Genomic DNA, 24,977 nt, shown 5'->3' with positions numbered 1-24,977 from the left:
CAAGAAATGCTATACTTCTCCCTTCCTTCAACCATCTCTCTGGCCACTTTTCGGCACACCATTTTCCCCCCCAAAACACTCCAAAAACCACCGGCCCCCGCTGCATCCGAGAGAATCTGAACTTCCCATGTCACCGGGTCTCCCTGCAACCACATTGACGTTCCATTGAAACTCTCCAAGAAGCGCAGCCAAATCCTGCAATCCTCCCTCACTGCCCCCGATACTCTTATCCGGTGATGTGGGCACTTCGCTCCCGCCATGGCCCTTGCCATGTTCCTGCAAAATGTCCGCCCCGGGGCCACCACCTTACATGCAAAATTCAGATGCCCAACCAATCTCTGCATCTCTACCAGCATCATTTTCTTGGCCCCCACCGCTTTTTCCAACAGTACCACCAATTTGCTCACCTTGTCGTGCGGCAAGCGTGAGGTCATGGCCACTGAATCCAACTCAATTCCTAGAAACGTTAACACCACTGCCGGCCCTTCCATTTTGTCTTCGGCTAATGGTACCCCCAGCTCCTCCATCAAGTCTTGAAACAACTTTAGCATTCCTCTGCAATCCTCCTCCCTTTTTGCCCCGCTAATGAACAGAAAATCATCCAAGTAGTGCAACACACTCTCCCACCCCGAGCTGAATGAGAAGACCCACTGTAGAAAAGAGCTAAATCGTTCAAACAACGCACAGGAAATTGCGCACCCCAGAGGCAATGCTTTGTCTATGTATATACGGTCCTCAAACTGCAAACCTAACAACCAAAAATCCTCTGGGTGCACCGGCAATAATCTAAACGCCGCCTTGATATCGCACTTGGCCATGAAGGCCCCTCGCCCTTCCTTCCTTATTAGCTCAACCGCCTGGTCTACACTCGCATACACAACCCCACATTCTTCCGGAGCAATGAAATCATTAACTGACATACCCTCCGGCCATGACAAATGATGAATCAGTCTGAACTCCCCCGGAGCTTTCTTGGGCACCACCCCCAATGGGGATATCACTAAATCACCCGGTACGTCATCAAATGGACCCACTATCCTTCCTGCCTCTATTTCCTTGCTCAATTTTTGCCTTACCACCTCCGCATTTTCTCTCGCCGACTTCAAATTTTCCGCCCACTGCCGTACCCTTGGACCCTGGTAACCTAATCTGAACCCCTGCCCAAACCCCTCACTCAAAATCTTAGCCCCTTCCCTATCCGGATAAAATTGCAACCATTTTTCCAACACCCCCACTTTAATTGGAGTAAAAGCTTTTCCCCCCAACCCCTTTTCCTGCACCTCTCCCCCTGTCTCCTTGTTGGAAACACTGCGTGAGAGGGTGTTTCCCCCCGCACTTGCTACACTCGTGCTTGAACCTGCACATGGTCCTTGCGCAACTATCCTTATTGTACCCCCAGCACACTGCTGAGGACTGGTCCCTGCCTCCTCCCCCCGCCCCCTCATGGGCGGGGCGACCAAGAAAGGGCCGGAAAGGCACTGGCAGCCCACTCGCCGTATGTAATGTCGGGGCAGGCCTCGTTGGGGCCATCCATTGCAGCCAAAGATCCATATCTATCTCCCCCCAGACCGCCTGACTGTCCTCTGCCATTCTCGCTCTAAATTCCTCATCATACCTTACCCAGGCAAAGCCCCCAAAGCTCGTAAAAGCCTTCCTTATTACATCCATATATTTAAAGGAGAGTTCCGGGACTTTTTTTTTATTGTCCCTACGGGTCGGCCATGTGTTTGTAAGCATAAATCGGTAGATCGTAGGAAACTTTCCTATGGACCTTACCCGACTTTTCGCCCCTTATCGCACTCGAAATCAGCCTCCATTTTGTGATAATCCTATCATTCCGCCGCATCGACCTGGCTCACCTGCCTTTGCGGCACTAAATCAAATCCCCCGCCCCTGAAACAGACTTTATCAAAACATTCATATTCCCCGCCTCTATCCGTGACGTGACTGTGCTGCGTAGGCAAACGCGCCCAGGCGTCTTCTACGCGACTCCACACAGACCCCGGAAATCAACACAGATCAGCTCACAATACAGCGCACCACAATTCGGAATATGAAACTGTACTTTGAAATCAAACCGCAAGATTGTAAATGTGGTAAAGTACATTTATTTGACATCAAATGTTTAGAGAATATTCAGCGATTTGCATTTTTATTTGCTCATGTTCCAAAAAGTTCGTATTGAGGAACGCGATGGTCCTTTGCTGTACACAGGGTCTTAGAGCATCTCACAATACAGCACCACAATTCGGAATGTGAAACCGTGGTTTAAAAGCAAACGGCAAGATTGTACATTTGGCAAAGTACGTTTATTGGACATCAAATGTTTAGAGAATATTCAGCGATTTGCATTTTTCTTTGCTCTCGATCCAAATTAGTTCGTCTTGAGGGAAGCGATGTTCGTGTGCAGTACACAGGGTGTTGGTTTACGATAAAAATAAGCTCTTCTGTCGCACTGATAATCGCATGGCTGTTCCAACAACGAGGCACTAGGCCACCACAATGGTAGGTATGTTGCATCTAACCGTTAGTACCGCGTAAGGGCATACTTGTACTTGGCGATCGTCCCATAAAATGGTCAGGGTGGTAACGTTGTTCACGCGGAGAAGCAACTGGCGGCTGTAGAAGCCGTCCGCCGGTGTCTGGTACTCGTGACACAGACAGTAGTGAATGATGTACCTAAAAACATAAAAAATGAAATTAGTCTCACCATCAGATCCTTATTAAAATTATTCATTTCATAGCGAGGACAGCGCTACTGGGTGTACACAAGTGTTTAAAGGCGTGGCGAGGCATGGAGGGGGGGGGAGTGGAGTACAAGGTAAGTAGCATAAAATAATAAATAAATAGGGCCAGCTGGTGGCAAGTGCAAGGTAAGTGCAGAACAAGTGCTGGGAAGGGGGGGCTGTAGGATACTGAGACAGTCCCCCAGTGCAGGGGTTGACAGGGAGGCAGTGCAGGTGGAGAGTGGAAGGGCCCAGGACCGAGGTCGCAGACAGTGGACCAGTTGTAGCAGTGGATAGGGAGAGAGAAAGCAGAAGCAAAGAGGAAGGTTTTGAGGTGCTTCAGTAAAAGCAGATGTTTCTCCTCCAGATAGTGCGCGGTAGAAAACACTATGCCACATAGAACGAACAAGTACAACTGAACCCGTCTTTAAAGCCACTGTATAGTAATGAAATTGCGGTATAAACTCATCAAAAGTTACTTACATTATATTTGCATTTTCCATTGTGTCTCTGTGTAGGGCAGACCCGAAACACCACTCCTTCTTTGCCGACGTTACTTCTTCTAATGAACGTGGCTCATCGTTTTGTTTCTGAAATTTTATTCATTATCTTTTCTTAGTCTTTCAGGATGGTCCCGGCCTGTCAAGGTCAAATCACAATAGAACCTTATATTGGGTCGTGGGCCGTTCCGCCACCCGAGCAAAACATCAAAGCAGCTGACCTTCACTTTGAGCGAGCACACATTTCTAGTTAGCTCCAGTTAGTGTAAGGGCATCTTGTCTGCGTGCCTTTTTTTTTATTGTCCCTATGGGTCGGCCATGTGTTTGTAATATGGAAACATTCTATAATTTTTGTAAAAATGATTTATATTACTGTTTGGTTTAATTGCAATGGGCCTGCAACATGAGGAGACTCGAGAGAACAGACAATCGAATTACAATCATTTAAACCGTGATGTGTATTTCTCAATGAGCTCTGCTTTAGGTGGACATGGAACAGAGGCAATGTTGGGTGGCAATGCAGTTGTCCCCTGCATAGGTTCGTTCACCACTCCATGTATGTGCCTATCGAGGACATCTACGATAAGTCTCTCAATAAACTCATATTGCATATCCTCAAACACTGGTTTGATCACCCATTGTTTACTTCTTTTAGTGAAGGCCTTATTGTAGCGAAGCGTCCCTAAAGTTCCGGTCGTCCTACTTTGTTGACGGCCAACATTATGGTTATGTGCCAAGACCGCTAGAAGAGTCCGATTTATCATGCCTTCCATGCCAAAATGCAATCTTTTGGGCCTGTACTTTAGGCACATATTGTGGAACACCTCCAAATCTCCTGTGTGGCAGAATTCCGTGAGTCCCCTCAAATCTCTTGTTATAGTTTTATCAAATACAATCTTTTCAATGGCCTTGTGAGTGGGTGATGAAGGAATCAACCACTTCTTCTTCCGTGCCTCCTCTGTGGACAAATGGCCATGTTCACATTTGTGGAAATGCTCATTTGTCGACCATCGATGTACGTTGCTACAGTGCAACATTACTGACCGCCATTTTTCCAGTAGAATTTCCAACGACCCTTCACATGTTTTTGAGCTCCACCAAAGATGGTTGCTGATTGACTTGGACCACTGTGAAATACCTTGCATATCTTTTTTTTTTCCTGCAGCCGACAATTTTTTATTGATTGATTTTGCAAGATGCCAAACGTCAAATTGGTGATTTATATTTTTGTACTGTTCTCTCATTGTCTTGGCAATTGAAACGTGTCTGTCCGTGGCTATCAGGTCGATCACCATTCCCCGCGATTGTAGTTCTTGCAATGATGCTACAAAGCCAACTTTCTCCATGGCCACTGAGGATGTACTTTGTGACACCTGCACGACCACCGAACTCACAATTTTCTTACTTTCCATGTCCTGAAAGTGGTAGGTGCAGTACTTGGCTGAAAATCCTGGACTGTCGCATTGTCCATCACCGGCTAGCCTGAAGCGTTTGCCCGCGAATGTACTTTCCATTGACATTTTTTCCATTCTCCAAGCTTCGCTGATGGCTGGAAATAGATAATCGGTTTGGTATTTGTAGAACTGACTTTTCGCAATGAAATGGATTCCCACAAACTGAAAGAAATACTGTAACTTTTTAAAACTTGAACCACTAAAAAGTGCGGCCGCTGCACAAAGTAGATTGCCTGCTGGCAGTTGCCCCAGCATGGGTTGTGCAGACCATGTGAACGGATGATATTGTGTACAGGTGGCATGTATTTTAAGGTTAGTGCCTCGAATTGCACGAGTCACATTAATCAATGGCTCCCCACATACTTCCCCACCAACCCAATGCCCACATTTCATCATCATAATAATATCCATCAAACAGCTATCGAATACAATGAATTTGGCCTCTTTCCTTATACTGTCACTCTGCATCCCAGCTGGTTCGGCCTGTAACGTTGAGGACATGTCACTCGCATGAAAGGTACAATCTCTGATATCGTCTTCCGCTATGCTGAGTGATATTGATGGTGTTTCATTGTCGTCCACTTCATTCTCTTCCATTGCAACATCTGTTCCTTGTCCGGAGATGGGAGAAAAAAACAATGTCTTCAACTTTCGCGTGCTCTTATTTTTTGCGGGTGTGGATTCTGTGAATTGATCTACGACTGCATCCAAACTACCAGGAGGACATTCACTATCAATGGCTGGTGGTGGTATAGCTCCGTTGTCAATCACTTCATATTCTTCCCATTGGCACGATGCATCTCCAGTCTCAAGTCCCTGCCAAAAGGTTTGACAAGCAACATCTCTCGTTCGCTTCACTGTCTGTGTAGATCTAGTTCTTACACCCACTCGCAACTAGAGGACAGATTAGAAAAGGGATGTTCAGTTTAAACACAACTTACAGTATTGAACTATTGACAGTGAAAGACAACATAATATAGTGAACAGGACACTAACCTTCTTTTGCTTTCTTTTCTTTGAAACTTTCTTTCCTCGAACTTCAACATCTGGACGCTGTTGCTCCGACTCGTGTGTGCATGTCTCCACTTCCTCTCGCGCTGCAACGACTATACTTTCATGATAAGCACATCCATCACTCACTGAGGCTCCATCGACTCGCTGAAACATAGAACTTTCATTAGTATGTATAATAATATTGAAAACACAAAATGTACTTGGGGACCAATACCCATACGTACATCTCAATAGCAAAACACGAATGAACGCATTGTGTAGAACATTCAAACGACAATAGTTCACGCATTGTTGATCTAGTTAGATTGAACTGTCAAGATCCATACCTCGGGCTCCGCATAGACTTCCATTGATGATATTATTGAAGATGACGCTTCAGCAACTCCCTGAAACACAGTAATTGCATTAGTATGCTTTTCTATTTTGTTAAAAAGAACATAAACTTTGAGCAGGCGTCAACGGCTCATCTAAATAGACCTGCACAAATGATCAGTTGTCTAAAATAAATAATGGATATGTAAATATGATTCGATTTGCTCGATCGTTGGAAGTGTCACCACCCAGAGATCTGCATCAACTACTAGGGGTGATGTTCTTGTAGAAGAAGCTCCGTCATCTCCCTGAAACATAGTACTTGCGTTAATAAAGAAGGAAGTATAGCGGATGTAATCACGTCATATGATTTCGCTTGATCGAACTGTCAGTATCCATACCTCGAAATGCATAAGAACATCAAGGGACGATGTAACTGCGGTGCACACTTCTGCAAGCTGTTGCGCCGACCCGTAACTGCATGCTCCCCCTTCTACTTGGACTAATGCTCCATCGACTCCCTGAAACATAGGACTTTCATTAGTAATGAACACAATATTGAAAAAAGAAGACAAATAGGAGGGCGACGACAGAAGGACATATCAATGGCTAAAAACGAAAGAAACATTGTGTGTAACAATCACGCTACAAGAATGCAAGATCTGATGATCTCCATCGATGGAACTGTCCGGAAACGTACCTCGAGCATCTGAGTGACATCTACGGTTGTCGTCAATGCGTTGGACTCCTCAGCATCTCCCTGAAAGACAGTACTTGCATTATTTTGGATAACAATAATTATAACTGAAAACAAAGACTAGAGGACGAGTACAAGGGTGTACCATTAGGTAAAATAATTACACGATCAATTAAAACTATTGATTTACATGCCTAAAACAAGTCAGTGTCAGAATAGCTAAGTAAGATTACCCGATAGGCGCTTGAAGTGGCTGATGACTGCAATAACGACACGGATGGAGAATATTCCGCCTTCATATTGAGTGGATACATAAATGGGGAAATTATTGTTAGCTAATGCTACACACTACCGCAAGGCCGAGAGATAAATACGTAAACTTGACTCACCAGTGGAGGGATGTGGACGAATAGAGTGGGAATAGCGGTTGAGAGCAATTTTCGCCTCGCTCGCGGTGTTTTCTTCTTTATTAGCAATGATGTGGAGTACATGTCTGGGCTAAAGTGCCTGCTGCAGATGCGGTATCGATCACCCCTCTTGTCCGCAAAGACTTCTAGGACTCTACTTTCTAGCTCAGAGGCTGGATATCCGCAATATCGGACCCATTCTCTTATCTGATCTATTGTCTTAGGGAAAACATGCATTATAGTACCTTCAGATTTGTTATGGGTCTTCGAAGGGCAACCGCCAATGGAACAGGCAGGCATTATGGAAAGTTCTGAAAAGTAAAGATCAACAATTCTCTATGAATACCAATGTGTTAAAACAGTAAATGACACATAAAAGGTTCAATGCAAGGTCCGTTTTGGTTCTTGGAACTATACACGTTATTCACATGCGGATAAGTATTTCAATAACTTTCAAAAAATAGAAAAAGTAATTTGACTAAACTCAGAACATGTGACTAGTTCCTTGCATGTACTGTCGTGAACGAAAAGAAAACATGGATGCAATTTGATGACTACTAGCAAATAGATATAAATTAAAAAATTGGACGCAAAATGATTATGGTACATGGACTTACCTTGACGAACAAACAGTTAGATGCAGGGATCAGAGTAGTTTCTTGTCGTAGAACAGGGAGCAGTTCACAGGTTGCAAACTGACGAGTTTGCTCAAAGTGGTCACGGAAGTTCACAGAGACGAAGAGCAGATAACCAGCACCTTCACGGGTTGACTAGCAAAGCGCAAAGAAGTTCTCATTAGAAATATGAGGTGGGTTATAAAGAATTCGAACCAGGGGTGTGTTTGTGAATGAATGACGTGTATATGTCGTGGCATTATGTGGATTGCAGGGGGCCGTCCAGCGTGAGGGGGATGCTTGGCAGGAGACACGGGGTCTGGAGGTAGACATGGGAACAACAAACCCATGCTCTATAGACCACTTTGAAGTGTACATGGTCTTTGGCACCTCTTGGCCTTTATCGCTCCCTGACAGCTCCACTTGCCAGCAGCTCAAGTACCCCGGTGCGAACTGCCTTTGATAGGGCGGGGGGTGGATCGGGGCGGTGGTCGTGCAGACAAGACACAGGAAGACTCGTGAATGGAGACACACTTATGTGGATTGCAGGGGGCCGTCCAGCGTGAGGGGGATGCTTGGCAGGAGACACGGGGTCTGGAGGTAGACATGGGAACAACAAACCCATGCTCTATAGACCACTTTGAAGTGTACATGGTCTTTGGCACCTCTTGGCCTTTATCGCTCCCTGACAGCTCCACTTGCCAGCAGCTCAAGTACCCCGGTGCGAACTGCCTTTGATAAGGCGGGGGGTGGATCGGGGCGGTGGTCGTGCAGACAAGACCCGTTTGCCGCAGGGCCTCACCAAGGAGAGGCCATCTAACTGAATGTAAGAGGATGGCTGCAGGATCTACTACATGGAAGGCAGGGGGGTGAGTTTATAAATACCTCACCCTCCCAGGAGAATATACACTAGATTCATTTAAAAAATCAAAACAACCATTGTTAAAATATATGTTGGGCTTTATTTTAGATTTTAATTAAACATAAATAATAAACATTACACATTGTAAAGTTGAGGTTGCAGCACATCGAGGGAAAATCCGCGGTATTGTCCACTGTCACTGGGGAAATGTTGTCTAATGGCAAGTACCGCACAGGCAGGTATTACTCTCCGAACGCGGTGTCCGAGCCTCCCGTGAAGCCACCAAGTGAAGCAACGATAGGCCACCAGCCTGTACCACCTGTGAAAAAAAAAGATGCAAACTGTATTAAACTGACCAAACTTTCTTATCAATGTCGATTCAGGTAACACATGTCATTTTCCTTAGAAAAAAATTATATCTAGAAAATGCACTATATGGAACCAATTTACATGCGTTCCAATGATATGTAAATGTAATTTTATATGTGGGAGACGACCATGAAATAGTGGTGGCATCACTGACATCACAAACAGAGTATACTTACTCGTTACTCGGATTACGCGGACGAACAGTGCCACGAAGTTCGTGCATAAGCACCATCATCATCCTCAACACTGTCCGTGAGAGGCAGGCTTCCCTGAACTCTGGCAGCTCGGTGATGCATTGCGGACTTTGCTCGCCTTCCTGCTGACTTTGCTCGCTTTCCGAAATGTAGGCCAAGCACCCGGAATTTTCACGGCAGCAGCAGTTCTCCTCCTCAGTTGGCATTAGCTCGCACCGATTGCACGTGCACCAGGTGGAGACGCCGTCCATGCGACATGGTCCAGGCTCTTCATCCGTTGACTGGTCCTCCCAACTGCCGTCCGAATCCCCATCGTTTTCGCGTGCTTGCCTTTCCAGTAGTTCTTCCTCGGTGTACTCGGGCTCGTACATATACGGCATTATTGTGGCCATTGTGCGGTAAAGATAGTAAAATAATTTATAGCGGTGGTACTGGTATCTGTTCACACGGGCTACAAGCGGCGAAGGTAGCTGACCAGAGCACTGAAACGAGTCACAGAATACTCAAAGTAACACAGAGAGAGGAATGGAATCGAAAATCTGCTGCTGTATGTTGTGAAACGGTCTGTTTATACTTATTGGGGAAAGAGGCGTCCTGCCATTTCCATGGCAACACGTCAATAGCTGAGGCGCAGCGATTGTTGACACGAGACGTGCTTGAAATGGGCAGTACGCGTCTGCTGATGTCAGGCTCAGGGGCGGGGGATTTGATTTAGTGCCGCAAAGGCAGGTGAGCCAGGTCGATGCGGCGGAATGATAGGATTATCACAAAATGGAGGCTGATTTCGAGTGCGATAAGGGGCGAAAAGTCGGGTAAGGTCCATAGGAAAGTTTCCTACGATCTACCGATTTATGCTTACAAACACATGGCCGACCCGTAGGGACAATAAAAAAAAAGTCCCGGAACTCTCCTTTAAGCAGGGCCACGCAACGCTCCGGGAATTTTTCGCAATACAGACTGGCATAAATGATAAACGCCGACGTCCAATTCTCAATGGTCACCGGGACCCTCGGGCGTGAAGCCAGTTCCCTCTCTTCCTCCTTAGACCCCTCCTTCGCTCTCACCTCCCTATGTAGCAATTTGAAAACATCCACAAATTCCCCTGCCTGGATATTCTCCCTGGTCGCCGCCATCAAGTGCGCCCCCAATGGTTTTGTTATCCCCATGTATGGCAATTTCTTCTCCTTTCTTTTTACTTCCACCTCTTTATCTTTACCAGCCTGTACCTCGAGCCCCAATGGCTCCACCACTTTGTCTGTTTGGACCTCCACTGAGCAAATGTTCTTCTCAACCCCCTCGGCTCCAATGGCCTGCACACCAACCTCCTTCATCACACCTTGAAAACCAGCCCGTTCATCCCCTAACCACCTATTTGGAACCCCTCTCTGCCATGCAGATGACCATTCCCTTTCCCGCTCACCTCTTTCCATGCCTGCCACCTGCGGCCTGGAATCCACACCGGAGCTCCTCCTCTCCATTCTTAGAGGGCTCCTGCTGCGGGGACAAAACATGTCAGCACAATCACCCAGCCAATAATTCCCTTGCCCCCTTTCACCCCGACCACCCTGCACTTCCCTTTCCCTATCCCACCTTGAACTTCTTCTCTCCTCAACCCTTACCCTTTCCGCCCTGTAATCTTCACATTCCCATTGCCCCCGTATTCCTCCCAACCAACTTCATCATCCCTTAAATACCATTGAGGATGCGAGCTCATGCCCGAGATGATTTGCTGATCTTCTTGCGAGCCCGGGGCGTCCGCCCCGACACTCCCTTGACGTCTTCTCGGCGGGGTTGTGGGAACCTCTGCCTGGTCCTCTTCTCTTGGGCGAGGCGTTCCGACCTCCACCCTGAAATCCTCATTGCTAGGGGCTGTGCTGCGCCCTCTAGGCTCTCCTTGCGTTGACCGAGGAGAGGCCGTACCGAAACCCTCACCCTCCACCTGGACAGCGGGGGCTGCGCAGCGCCCTCCGCCCCCACTCCTCCTACCTGGGGGGGCCGTTCCGCGCCCCACCCTACCCTCCTCAATTGACGGGGACCTTTCCCTCCTTCTCCCCCCTGCGCTCTTCTGCAGGTATTTACCCCCTCTTCCCCTCTGCCCTGACACCCCCGTCTGCGCCTCACCCCTGCCCCCACTGATGTTCCCTCGGGTACCACCTTCTCGAGCATTCCCCTCTTTCCTAGAGCTATCATACCCTTCCTCCCTCCCTGGCTGCCCCCCCCGACCTCCTTAAACCCCCATCCGCCCTCTTGTCTATCTCCCTCCTCATCTTCCTACCCCTGGATTCCCAAACCTCCCCTCTCCCTGCCGTAGGGGTGCAAGCCACCACCGCCGCCAGCGCACCGTCTGCCGCCGCTCTACGCTGCGGCCTGCCCCCACTACTCTCCTCTTCTCCCGTAACTTCCCCTACCGCCCCTTCCAATTGGGCTTTAGTTGCCCTGCTAATGATTTCCAGGGCCTTCTTCAAGGCCCCAGCATCCACCAGCCCCTTCTTCCTTGCTCCCCAGCCTGTCATTGTGCACAATAGTCCGCGTGTGCCCAAAAATATGCCCCTTAAAATCAAACTATGTACTCTAAGCCCCCGAGCCGGGACCTACCCGTGGACTAGCACCCTTGGCCCTGAGCAACCCTGACAAGAAAATAAAAAGCCCCCAGAGCCAAAACACACCTTGGGTGATAACCCGTAAAACAACCTCACTAATATTGATAATTAATAAAAGAAAAACTAACCCAAAAATATCCCTAACTAATTACCTTTTATTACTGGTATTATTACTATTATTATTGCCTTATGCTATTTTGTAATCTATAAAAATATATATATTTTTTTTTTTTAAAACCCTATTAAACTATTTTATCCTTGACCACCCCCCTCCCTACCACCTAGTAAAAAACCCTGAAGAGGGAGCCCCAAAAAACACTAGAAAACAAGCACAAGTTAGTGCTTACTAACGGCAGCGCACACTGCCACCTAGCGGTGCCCAAGCAGCACCGCACCTCTCCCTCACACGAGGGACACGGTCCCTTTAACGGCGCTGCCCTGCCCCCTTCCTAACGAGCGCTGCTAACGCGCCCACAAGCGCCGAGACAAACGCTCGCAATCCGTGGGAAATCCCACTGAGGAGCCGCGGAAAAGCTGCTGCCGCTATGCTCCTTAACCTGCCCCTAAAACCCCCACGCACAGCCGGCCCGCGAACAGAGGAAGGATTCCTCCCCAAATCCCCGCCGCAACACCACGGAGCCCTCACACCCCCCCACTCACGGAGTACCCCCGGCGCGCACACTGAAGCACGGAGACCCACGGTAAAACGCGAGGGGTGTCTTATCTACGGCACCCCTCCTACAAAACTCCAAATCGTAATGTAAACGATATTATTTATTTATTTATTTATTTATTTATTTTTAAGTTAAACAAAACCTAACCGCCCTCCCCTGCTACAACTCCCCTACCTCACCTGCTCTAACTCGCACCTAGGCCCCAGGCACTACAGGGAAGGCTCAGGAGCAGGCAACAGGACTTGAAATCACTAAGTCCTAACTGTCGCCTGCCTCCCGAACCTTCCCTGAGCCCTTAAATACCCCTGGAGGGGCGCTCTGCACCCCACGGCCACTCGCTGGCCGTGTGCAGCGCCAAAAAACTCCCCGGGGGGAAACACTTCGCGTCCCCCCAGGTGCCCCCCTTTTAAAGGTGAAAGTGGCAAACTCCTCCTCCACACACAATTGCCAGTAAAAACAGAATGACGGTTAGGGTTTCCTGCAAGACTGCTACTCATCGCTACTCCGCCCCATGGGCCGTAGGTCTTTTTGAAAGTGAAAGTGGCAAACCCCTCCACACACAATTGCCAGTAAAGACAGACTGACAGGTAGGGCTCCCTGCAAGACTGCTGCTACTCGTCGATACTCCGATTTTATAATTGTGAATTGTTAACAAGAGAATACCAATCTGATTAGCTTTACAGAATACATTGTATATCTTCAGCAATTAACGAGACATTACTACTAACGCGTGGAGAGGCAGAGTTATACTAAATAAATGGAGAGAAAAAATCATTGGTCGAAAGCCTGATTTTGTCAGATTGCTTGACAATAGTGCTTGAGCCTGTCAGTTGCCTGGTGAACACTGATCGCCCAGCAGGGATGAAACTAGGGTACTGTGTCCTGGGTCCCGGGGAAAGGTATCATTTAGGCTCCTAGACTGTAGACACTCCTTCTGACTGCGTCCTTTCTTTGGCATTATTTTCCTGAAACCTGTCTCTCTGCAAAGAAGTGTGGGGCACAAAATAGAAATACACAGGGCGGCCCCGATTTCTTTTACAGTGTGTAGCCTTGCTCTTCAGATCGACCAGCTGTTCGTAACATATTGTTGTTCATGACATGGTTTTGCTGAGCCCGAGCCTTACTTGGCTAGGTAATACGTGTGCCAGCCCAATGAGCATGCTCTTGTTTGTGAAGCAATCACCCCAGGCAACGGCTGCCCTGAGATTTGTAGCACTGCCAACACAGTGTCGCCAAATATATGTGTACCCCACAATATACTGAGTGTGAGGAATAGTTGGCAACCTCTTTTGGCTCGTAAGTGTATTGATTTATTCGGCATTTGTAGAGGGCGCCGAACCCTTAGGGATCTGGGCGCTGGACGGTACACAGTGAATAATGGCTTCAAGCTTGGCATGTAGTATTGACATAAAGTTTTATTTACATAATATATTTGCAGTATTTCGCAGCGAATGAAGATCATACATGTTTACATAATATATTTGCAGTATTTCGCAGCGAATGAAGATCATACATGTTTACATTAAATATTTACAGTTTTAGCAGTGAATGAGGATCATACATGTTTACATTAAATATTTACAGTTTTAGCAGCGAATGAGGATCATACATAACAATTGTGCTAGGTATTAATAGAGTGTGCTAGGGGATCTTAGAGAAGGTCAAAGGGGGGCATGCAGGGGGCATAAATTACAGTTGGTTCAGAGCCAAGTTTTTATGAAACTGCATTGGATAGATGGTTTCATTGTAGGAGCTCACGTCGTGCTTTGGAACAGCCTCCCTGCCATCTTGAAACTTGAGGAGAACCATCTCTGGTTCCGGAAACAGCTCAAGACCTACCTCTTCGCTTCTGCCTTTGCCCCTCTTCTTCCTTGCTCATCTGCTTTGATCTCTTGGCACTGTGCACCTGGCCACCCTCTGTCCTCCGGGCCCAGGTACCTGCTCACCCTGCATCCCTCATGCACTGCCTCCGGGCCACCCTTTGCACTGGGGTCTGTAGCTGTACCCATACAGGCCCCCCACTTTTCTTCTGCACTTATCAGATGTACCCTGTCTGACTAACCTAGCACTTTGCCACTTGTTGGCTGTATTACCACCGTTTATCGCTTTTATTTATTTATTGTACATATTATTATTTATTCTGTTCTCTCCTCTGTTCCGCACTTTCCATTTCTCCCCCTTCCATACACTTTCCTCTTCTTCGTTTCCCATGCACTTGCACGCTCTTAATGTCACTGGGCCTAGTAAGATCGTTGTTTTTGTTCTCCCTTGTTCCCCTCCCTTTGCCTGGTCGCGCTCTGAAACACTTGTGTACGAGCACAATATAAATAAAATATCATAACATATAATTTCCTTCTTGTGCATTGCCCTTGTCCACCCATAGAGGTATGGGCAATCAGTGAGCCCTTTTTGGCTTTGCTATATTCGTATTAGTCAGTAAGTGCCTGATGAACAGGTATGAAGGCAGTCATGTCTAGGTTGCTTGCTTGTAATGAAGTCCCAGACTTCCCTGCCACCCATCTTTCATGGTACATCTGACCCTGGTCTTTGACTATGAGAGGATGCTGAAATACATGGTACGGTACGGCAGGAAGGGCACTGGGTCCTGGTTCTTTTCTCAGACAGTGGGAAAAGGCTGGCGGCTTGAAGTACATTTTTACATAGGGAGATATGCTAATTAAAATGTGTGAGGGTGCAGGTAAGTCTCATTCGTCAGTACTGTTTTGTACACGTTTTTTGACATCAAGATGCGATTTACATAAAGGTAAGCCACACCTTGCACAAGTCGAAGCACGTCAACAAAAAAACCTGTTTCAGAAGGTGATAAATATAAGGCATATATTGTTATATAACATGTGGCGAACATCTCCAAAGACCATGGGCCTCATTACAAGTTTGGCTGTATTTTGGTGATAAATGCATGAAAATACTGGCAAACGGAATTCCGTTACAGACATTTGGTCCCGTGGAGTTACCACAGGATTACACGTGGTGGTAGTTCCCTGTTTTTGGAGTACATAGGACGCTAAATGATAATTTTTGGTGGATTTACCACTGGTAGACTTACCATGTGGTAAATCTGCAGATTTTTGGAGGTAAAGTGGAGGATGTATCTCCAGCAACAAGCTGCAGGTAAATTTCCTGCTGAAAACTGGTGGATTTACCACACAGTATTTCCCCTGGAGGTAAATCCATGAAAAAAAATCATACTTTGGTGATGCTGGAAAAGTGGCGGTAACGCAATTGCTGCCGCTTTTTTCATGCACCCCTAAACTTGTAATGAGGCCCTATATACTATAAGAGTGGTGTGCATCTGGCCCTTAAGGTAGTCATACTCCTTGCAAGGAGAGCGCCTAGTCCATGAAGTAATAGGATCCATAGTTGCCAGATCTGGAACAACCAGTATCCAATCCTTATCCTCAGCCAGTGGATTAAGTGGGATGCTAAATCAAGTGGGGGTGGGGGTCCTCATTAGGGAATGTGGCCTAAGTATGTGTGTATATCCCACGCCTCCTAACAAGAGCCCCCTTCGCCAATGAGGGGCATGGGGGCCGGTGAAAGCAGAGGAGCTGGGCTGCACTCAAAGGTGTGACACCAGTGTGCCCCAGCTCTCTCACGTAGCAGGCAGCCCTTTCATTCAAGGTGCTGCGTGGTTAAAAACTACAGGCTTCTTGAATGAAAGGGCCACTTGCTCCGTGGTGACTCGGATACTCCAAAACAGGAGGAGGGTTGGAGGGCCCAGTCTCTCCTTTTGTTTCGAGTAAAGAGTCATCATGCATCATGAAGACTTGTTTGAAAGGCTTCGCGCTGCATGATGACTGAACGTTCCCGCTCACTTCGACCACTGAGTGTTGTACGTGACGGACGTGAGGTATCCGACAAGGCGTTCCTGAAAATGAAGCAGGTCCTGCGCGTGCTGTCGCCAGTTCCTGGTAATGTTATCAAAGTGATGAACTTGATTGTGGTGGGTCATGTGCAGCGTCTGCATTCTTCCCTGCGGGATGAAAAGTCAAGGTTATTTCAACGACATGATAAGGAGGTGGTGATTTATGCGCGAAGAAACCACCCACTCTTTTGTGCTGACTGTGTCCAGACTGATTGTTGATTGAGAGACTTTAAGACAGTGTTCACTAAACAGCAGTGTTCCTTTTTAGTTCTGGTTGGGAAGTGTGCACATGCATTCCGCCTCGTACACTCCGCAGACTCCAAAACACATACATGGATCAGTTCCATAACAAAAACACCCGTGAAGTTCGCCAACTTGTCAAGTAGTACTTAATTCTGTTTTTTTTTTTAAAAGAGAAGCAAATGAGCAGGAAACGTCCTTAAAAATGCAATGCCTTTCCATATTGTATAACACGTCTAATTTTCATTTGTAATGCATTTGCTTGGTAACGGTGGCAAATTAGAGGAGAAGAGTGACACATTCCTGTTATGATGTTATACACACCAGTATTATGTACATAGTTCTTTATTATGTTGATGTGCACACGTTCTGTAACCCTGACTACATATTCGCGTATGGTTCTAGAATCCTACTTGGAACCATACGCGAAGATGTCGCATCGATGATGGTTGGCCTCCTCCTGGGGCTCCAGTGTAAGCGAGAGCTTCAGGCTTTACAAAAAAAAGAAAATCTCGACTTTTTCTTGTCACCGACCTCCTGCTACACCCTCCCCCCCCTTCATTAGAGATGCAGGCATCATCACCCTCGCACCTCAGGTGACAGGGTGATGATATCCGCATCTCCAGTGAAATGGGTGCCTGGCAAGGGGGCAAGCGTAGCAATTGAAAGACAGGCAAAACTTACCTGACCTGAATGCTGCCTGTTAGGCCATGGCCCGGCTCTTTTGCAAAATCGAGCCGGAGCACTTACAGGGGTGTGACCGCCTAACAGGCAACATACAGGGGAGGCAAGCGTTGCCTCAATGGCCAATGGCAGCGCTGACCTCCTGGCAGGCCACGCCCCCTAAGAGCTCCGGATTGAGTTTCAGGCCACTTAAGGCACTGTTTAACACCCATCCTAACCTCTCCTGCGTGCACTCAAGTCCGAAACAGAAGAATGGTCGGTGTAACCAACCCTGCACTAGCCTACAACATCCTGCTTCTTCACTGCCCTTCCCGGCATGTGCGGCCTTCTCATGACCCATTCTGGCTTCATATAAGGGACTCGACTAGATGGTCATGTCATGTTATATCACTGAGATTTATACCGCGCACCGCTGCCATTTGCATGGTTTTCAGGCAGGTTGTAGAGGCGGCGTTCACTGTGCAGCAGATGGAATGTGGACCTATGTCGTGAACCAATGAGCTCAATTGCCTGACCACATCGCTACCGTTCTAAAAGGCAACCAGACACCTATATCGTTGGTCTCCCACTACCTGAGAAACTGTCGTTATGGGCAGTCCCATTTCTTGGCCCGGGCTGAGCGAGCGACGGCCCGGGGCGCAGAGCTAGAGAGCTCAGGAGTGGGGTGCACTAAGGGGCCCACCCAGAAAGGTGTTTCCGACCTTGCCAGACAACAGATGAAGCAGCCTGATGTGCTGGTGTGTGCTCTTGTGTGATGTGCAGCTGGCTGCTCTGTGCCGACTGCGATGCGTTGGAATGTGCAAACAAAGGAATGCATATTCCAAACACAGCGTGTGAGATGCTCTGGAGTCACACACTCAGTGCCCCTCATTCTGTGTGCCGACAGCCTTTCAAGTGGGGCAATTTATAAGTGATGGCTCATTTAACGAGCCATTGTTCTTAGACAGTGTGCGCTCAAAATTTCTGAACATGGGGCATTTTTTATTCACAAGGCCTGCACAAATATCAGTGAGCTGTCCAAACCTGTGCATTCTTCAAAGAGAATTAAAATGCCACACCGTAACATTTTAGAACTGTTTTCTTTATTTTCATGTCTCTTTATTTGACACAACAAAACGTTTTTTTTAATATTACTTTTAGTTACATATGGCGCATCCCTGGGAAGGTTAACTGTAATTTTCTTGCTTAACTCTTCTATTGGCTGCTTTGGGCCATGGACTAAATGCATCCTCCCAGCATCTAAGGTCTTTTAATTTTCTAAATAAGCCACTGACTGGCGCGCACACCAGAATGCACTGCAATGTCACTTGGCACCTTGATTAGGAAATCGGGGTTTATTGTGTCACTGTGCAGACCCTAGCTTGTGGAAAATCAATGCTGTGTTATGTTTGCAGCAATGATTTGTGCGCTACACAAGTTGCCACTCTGTTTGTTAATGGTGTCTACGTGGTGCTCCCTTATGTAACAGAACATATACCAGGGACGTCATTTAGGGGTAGCCAGAGGTCGCAACTGCGACCTCTGAGGTCTCCCTGGCAACCTCTGTGGTCTCCCTTGCGATCTCTAAAAAAAAAAAAAAAAAAAACAGCCAAAAACGCATGTGACTCTTTACTTCTAGAGTGGCTGGCTTTCTTGTTCAGGCCCCTTATATAATAAGAACAGGAGTGCCACAAGCCTAACACTTTCAGCACTGACCCTAATTAAGAAAGAATAGGAATACCAAATAATGTGTCTTTCTGGAATTCTATACAATAATTGCAAGGCTCATGAAAGGTTTATTTCAGGCACACTTCAGGGGGGGAGTCACTGATTTAGTCTGCTCTTAAACGCCTCAACTCAGCCTTTTATCCTTCTGAGGTCGATAAATGAGTACCAACACAGGTGATATTGGGTGTATATTTTTTCTATATAAAGCGCTTAAGCGTAAGCGCTATATAATAACACATCATTACCATTTGGTCATGAACGTCTGCTTGCATTCACAGTAATTTGGTAATATGGGCCTAAACACACTGATCTTAACGATACATAAGGCGATCCATTCTTGTATGAAATGTGCATCCCATTATAGTGATATCGTAACCATATTATTTGTAGTGTACAATGCTATGTGATGCCACTTCCTGTTTTGTCAATGGGTGAAAGGTTGTGTTCCATCGCTTCCTGCGATATCACTTTGGGGTGGGGTCAAATGACATCACTTCCTGTGATGTCATCAGAGGGTTAATGGTCGTGTGATGTCACTTCCGCTACCACTGGCGTTTTGGTGAAATGACGTCCATGACATATACCTGTTGTTGTCTGATGTGCCTAATGTCCATACAAGAACACACTCAGATGTTTTGTGTATGTGGCTCTGATGAGCATGCCATACTGTGCCCACACTTAAACACATAAAGCAATCAAAGAAGTTGCCTCGAATTACATCCACTAGTGTGGCCATTCTACACTGCCACACTATAATTTTCACTAGCTACAGGCCAGCACTAATGAGAAATGCTAATGCCAGCTTTGTTAGATAAAGCCTGGGCCTGCTCTTTTTTTGCTGAAATAACCCCCGAGGCCTGCGTAGAAGTGAGGAGGTACTGGCTGAGGAACTGTGGACCCTTTACCATGCATTAGAAGCCGGTTTTGTTTAAAACGCTTCATCAGCTTATTACTGATCAGGCTAAAGTTTGTAAGAGTCACAACACTTTCTGTGCCTTGTTTATAGGGTCTATCTTGTGCGATATCCTGAGCTGTCTCTAGATATAATTCCCTAAAGATGTTTCTGTATTGGGGTTGGGCATGCCCAGAGTGAGACCCGGCCCTTCCTCATCTAAAATTCTTCAGAAGCAAGAAGCAAAAGTTCCCTTGTACCCCATTTGAGTGGCTGATGTTGCAACCATTTAATACTCGCATCCAAAAAATGTAAGCTGTCCTAATGAGCATGTATAGCTAATGATTAGAACAATTTTAATGTTAGGGTGAGTATTGTGAACCGTGATCGGAATCGGTTATGCATTTAGAGAGTCCCACATACAATCCTTTTATCACAGACTTGTTTATCAAATGTAGAGATCTCTGATCACTGTTATAGTCCTGAAATGCTCTGTGATGTAATGCACAGCATACAGGAATCCTCATTGGTGCTATTTGTCCCCTTTCCCACTCTCATAGAGGTATTTTGAAAGAATACAATAAGAGTGTACCAGACTGTCCATCTTGGAATGATATCCTTCTATCAGAAAATAATTAATATGGTTAGTCTAGTATTCCCCCTTGCGAAATACAAGTGCGGTCTTACGAACACACCTGCAACACAGGGCCAGTGAGCCCTCAGACCTCGGCAGGCTGAACACACAGCAGTGTGCTAGTACGGACAGTTTGAAACTGTATTTAGGCAAGGCCTTCCCTAAGAGGAGGTGACAGAAAAAGCATGTACTTGGGCAGCAACAGCTGGGTTTTCACATTAGAATTCTTCTGTGAAGTACTTGAATTACAATGCAATGAAACTATCTTCATCTATATAGCAATTATTTATTGATATTGAGGGGGGGGGGTTTGTCGCACGACAGAGATGTGGTTTGGGAGAGATGTGAGCCAGTCGGGGGGTGGAGGGACGCATTCTGATGTTTTGCCCTGGCCACCAAGTTGGCTAGAAACTGCCCTGGTTATGGGAGTTGATTCCTTAATCATAAAGGCTCCTAACTCTGGAACTCTCTGTTGCTGGATTGTTTCTTGGATGTTATGTTCTGTTATGTTAAAGGTTCTTATACCGTGCACTGTTGCTACCTGTGTGGTCTCTTTGTACTCTGGTGGATCTGTAATGCAAGGGGGGTGGCGGGTGTCATGTTGGACAGTATCAGTCAAGTAGTACGGAAGGTGGGCGGGACCAGGGAGGGAAGTGATCTGGCAAGGAAGGGGCAGTTCATCGAATGTAGATAGACAGTAAAGACAGTGTTTGCATGTCTCTCTGTCTCAGCGCCTTTATTATTGTGTGCAGTGCAGAGGTACAGCCATCAGCCTTGGGCCCCATAGAGGCCCTACGTGACACTGGTGACGAAGGGAGTCGGCACGCGATATCGCTTGCGGCAGCTGCAGGCAAGGAGAAGGCGCAGGACCCAGCGGCAGAGGCGCTTACCTGCCGACCTGGTACCAGTCCTCTGGTCGCTCAGAGCATACGGAGCCTGTCGGACGAGCCACCTGGTGCTGCTGCCATGAGTGTAGGCATTGGAGTGCTGATATTTGATCCCAGAAGAGCGGTGCGTGCGTCTAATTAAAGCAGCCGCCAACATACTCACACGCCGCATCGAGTCAGTGCTTGTACCTATTCAGGAGGCCGCAGGAGGCACAATGGGGCTGAGAGGATCACTGCTGGTGCGTGTGATTAACGGAAAAAAAAGGGTGGGGGTGCTCACTTTACAACTGAACCCCACTGAAGTAGCTCACTTGAAGAGTAGACACTGTGGGAAGACACCAGAGCCGTGTGCTCAGAAGGGAGGGGGGGTGAAGATGTGAAACCAGAAATAAAATAGTGCGGCTTTTACACCAGACAAAGAGAAATACACCAACACGGGCTTGTAAAGATTTCCCAGAATCTTTATTGCAAAACTGAACAGTTACAAAACAAAGTATACAAATAGCTATTTGGCTGCCAGTACATCACAAAGAACACGGGTGAGTTCAGTATGAGCAGTGAGCAGGATTTGCTAGCTGGACACTGCCGTATTTATACAAAACTTAAGAGCGACGTCCAGCCTCCTGTACGTTAATGATTCACCAGGGCTAGGGTCCGCGCCTGGGTTTTCTCCTAATTTGCATACATTATGTGTAACTTGCTCGAGATACTTTTCACAATACAAAACGTACATCGCAATACTTGTTTCTCATAGTTAACCTTAATATATTATGTTTATCCACAAGAACAAATGACAACACATTTCTAATTATACAGTTCGGTCAACATCGTTATTCATATGCATCGATGGTTTGACATTGCGGGTACACATAATCCTCTGATCCTAGGTCAACGAAGGACAAGGTCTACACGACCCGGACATGTAGCCTGCAGGCAAGTTGAACATTAACCTGTCTACAGAGGTCGAGGAGGTTAATACAAGGAACAGGGGAACACAGGCCAGCCATTTTGGGTTACAGGGTGACTTTCATGGAGACGGACCCAAAATGGCGGTGTGACCTAAGATGGCGGCTTAGTTAAGCTAAGGTCAAGACCTTGCAATGCGGATTTCTTCGTAAAGCAACTGGGCATAGGCCAACATACACAATAAAAGGGGGAACAATATTATATCAGTTCTAACAAACCCTCCTTTTGGCCTATGCCAAGTGCTACATTACTTCTAATCGCTTTACGAGTAATTCCACATTTGAACATCTATGCATCCTGAATCATTATCTGAAATATCGATTGCCATTAAGTTGGGTACCAGAATCTCCTTCAGCACGTACTCTTTGGATACCTTATCAGGGGCATATATTTTGTGTCCTAATGTACTCGTTGCTTGTGCGCAACATCCCCCTAACGCCGAACAAATACCAGGAAGACACTGTATGCAGCAACAGAGAAATAACAAGATTCCTGCAACAACCAATAGAATCGAAAGCAACTTCAATCCCCATGACTGTAGGAGGTCCCAAAACCATGCACTAAGTTCCCAGCTACCCTCGGGAACATGTACCTCTGAACTTAAAACATGCAGGTTTTTGGGGGGCGTGGCTTGGAAGCCATGTGAAAAGACGCGTCTGTACGGGGGCTCCCGCAGATCCGTACATTATCCGCCTGAAAACCGTGCAAGGACCGAAGCGATTCGGTTGAGAAGGTGCTGACTGCGCACATGAAGTTCTGCTGCACGTGCGGATACATTTTTATCCGGGTCCGCACTGGGGAAGTGCGATTAGAGGCCGGGTGAAGAATTGGAGACGAGACCTCGATGGATGAGAAAATGGCCGCCGCCGCTTGACTGGGAGACAAAGAAGTGAGGGATCGGGACCCCAGTGGCGGTTTTCCACAACGCACGTGCGCCCTCGGGGCGTTACGAAGGGTGCAGCACAACCCGGCCCACCTTGGGACAGCGGTGGACAACAACAGTCGTGAAGATGGTCGGGTGAGCCGGAGAACAAAGGATCCCCAAGAAGGAATCCCTACCTTGGACCTGAGTATGGCCCTTCTGACCGGAGACATGTCGAACAAGCTCCTGAGAGCAAAGAACAAACAACCCACGCTTGACGAATACGCCAAGACGCCGCCCGGCCCAGACGGAGCCAGGAGCAAGGAGAGGGCTCAGGCTCAGGCCAAGGAGATGGCCGTCGGGGGTGCGAACCAAGAGGTCCTTGCTGCGATCGCGGACCTGAAAGCGACGTGGGAGACCAAGCTCCAGCTCGCTGTGGCTAAACTGAAAACCGCGATGGAACTACAGGTTGGGGCGGTGCAGGAGGACGTGAACCTCCTAAGGCACGACGTGCGAGCCCTGGCTGAGCGCACGGAGACCTTGGAGAAGGAGATGGGCCCTACCGCGGCGGACTGCGCCGCGCACAAGCGTGATCTCCATGCCTTGGTGCAACGTGTGGGTAACTTGGAGAGTAGGGCTGAGGAGGCGGAAGGACGCGCCCGGAGAAACAACGTCCGCATTGTGGGCCTGCCGGAGGGGGCTGAGGGCCAAAGTTCCACGGAGTTTATTGAAAACTTGTTGCTGCAGGAGATCACGGGGGACGCCCTGTCGCAGGGGTTTGCGGTGGAGAGAGCGCACAGGGCCTTGACTAGGAGGCCACCGCCGGGAAATCCACCCAGGCCTGTGATCGCCAAGATCCTCAATTACCGGGACCGGGAAAGGATCCTTGAATATTTTCGCAAGGGGGGCACTATACGACGAGGAGAGGCGACCATAACTTCTTACCCCGATTATACCCTGCAGGTACAGCGCAGTCGCATGAACTTTGGAGCGGTTAAGAGGCGATTGCGGGAGGCTGGGTATAAATACATGTTACTCTATCCGGCCAAACTGAAGGTTCTCTTTAAGGGCAAGATGCTGTTTTTTGTTACTCCGGAGAATGCCATGGAGTGGTTGGATGCGCAAAACTGCCCTCAGGAGCCAGATGTTCGGATGCCTGATGGAACGGGACGAGATAAGTGACGCTGCGGGCCCGGTTGGGCTAGGGACATTGGGACTGGAATATAGTCTGTGACTTTGGGTGAGAACGTGTACGCGTTAGGTGTTGGAAACATGGTCCGCGTGCACGGATACGAATGCGAGGGAGTGGAGCCTCCAGGGGCTATTCTTTGTACCCCAGTTTGAGTTAAGGTTAGTCACTGTTAGTGGGGTGACACCCCGTCGGGTTCTCTGTTTGGGTTTCCAGAGAGAACCGAACACGGGGATGCCTGAGATCCAGGGATGGAGCTGGGCAGTTGGTTGGGTTAGGGGTGTGGGGTGTGTTATTTTTTATATGAGCCTGGGGGTAGAACTGGAATGGGTGTCTGCGAGGCGGAGGGGGGCGGGAATCCCCGGAAGGGAGGTGGGAGCTACTGATAGACCATGGGGGACCTTAGGATGCTAACGTGGAACGTTAGAGGGCTTAACAGCTACCTAAAGCGAAACAAGGTCATGTTGTACCTGAAGAGACAAAAGATAGATGTGGCCTTGTTACAGGAGACGCATCTGACACGGGAAAAATTGGAACTGGTGGGAAGGAAGTGGAAGGGGACAGTAGTGGGATCTACATATTCTGCCTATGCTAGAGGTGTGCTGGT

The sequence above is a fragment of the Ambystoma mexicanum genome, chromosome 2p (assembly GCF_040938575.1).
Source record: "Ambystoma mexicanum isolate Mex_15411 chromosome 2p, UKY_AmexF1_1, whole genome shotgun sequence".
Taxonomy (NCBI): domain Eukaryota; kingdom Metazoa; phylum Chordata; class Amphibia; order Caudata; family Ambystomatidae; genus Ambystoma; species Ambystoma mexicanum.
The sequence above is the reverse complement of the archived record's forward strand: the minus strand, read 5'-3'. Positions refer to the sequence as shown.